Source organism: Rhinopithecus roxellana, chromosome 19 (assembly GCF_007565055.1).
Source record: "Rhinopithecus roxellana isolate Shanxi Qingling chromosome 19, ASM756505v1, whole genome shotgun sequence".
NCBI lineage: Eukaryota > Metazoa > Chordata > Mammalia > Primates > Cercopithecidae > Rhinopithecus > Rhinopithecus roxellana.
The window spans coordinates 75,753,071-75,754,028 of NC_044567.1; positions in this window are offsets into that span (position 1 = coordinate 75,753,071).

The following is a 958-nucleotide window of genomic DNA, read 5'->3' on the forward strand; positions in this document are numbered from 1 at the left end:
CAAAAAAAATGACCCTATAGAGAGCATCAAAATGTGGTGGTCTTGTTAAGTAATTGATCATGGTCTTCATTTTAATCTTAGTTCCGCCAGGCGCGGGGGCTCACACCTGTAATCTCAGCACTTTGGGAGGCCGAGGCAGGCGGATCATCTGAGGTCAGGAGTTTGACACCAGCCTAGCCAACATGGTGAAACCCCGTCTCTACTAAAGATACAAAAATTAGCTGAGCGTGGTAGTGGATGCCTGTAATCCCAGCTACTCGGGAGGCTAAGGCGGGCGAATCGCGTGAACCCAGGAGGTGGAGGTTGCAGTGAGCTGAGATTGCGCCACTGCACTCCAGCCTGGGCAACAAAGCGAGACTCTGTCTCAAAAAAGTAAAAAAAAACTTAGTTCCATGGAATTTTAAGCACTGTTCCCCCTCTAACCTGTGTCTAAAGAATTTGGCTGGGCACGGTGGCTCACCCCTGTAATCCCAACACTTTGGGAGGCCGAGGCAGACAGATCACGAGGTCAGGAGATCGAGACCATCCTGACTAACATGGTGAAACCCCGTCTCTACTAAAAATACAAAAAAATTAGCCAGGCATGGTGGCATGCACCTGTAGTCCCAGCTACTTGGGAGGCGGAGGTTGCAGTGAGCCGAGACCATGCCACTGCACCCCAGCCTGGGCAACAGGGCAAGACTCCATCTCAAAAAAAAAAGAATTAAAAGAATTTTCACTGTTTGCAAAATTGTCCTTTTTAATGCACCCTTAAGTGTTTGACACAAAAGGAATTGAGAGAACTTCTTAATTGTAGCCACATCTGATCTCTTCACTTCTGAATGTGATCATTGTCGGTGTTAGATGCTTGCTTTTTTTTTTTTTTTTTAAGAGACAGGGGTCTCACTCTGTTGCCTAGGGTGGAGTTCACTAGTTCATTGATAGTTCATTATCACCTCAAACTTCTGGCTCAAGCCAT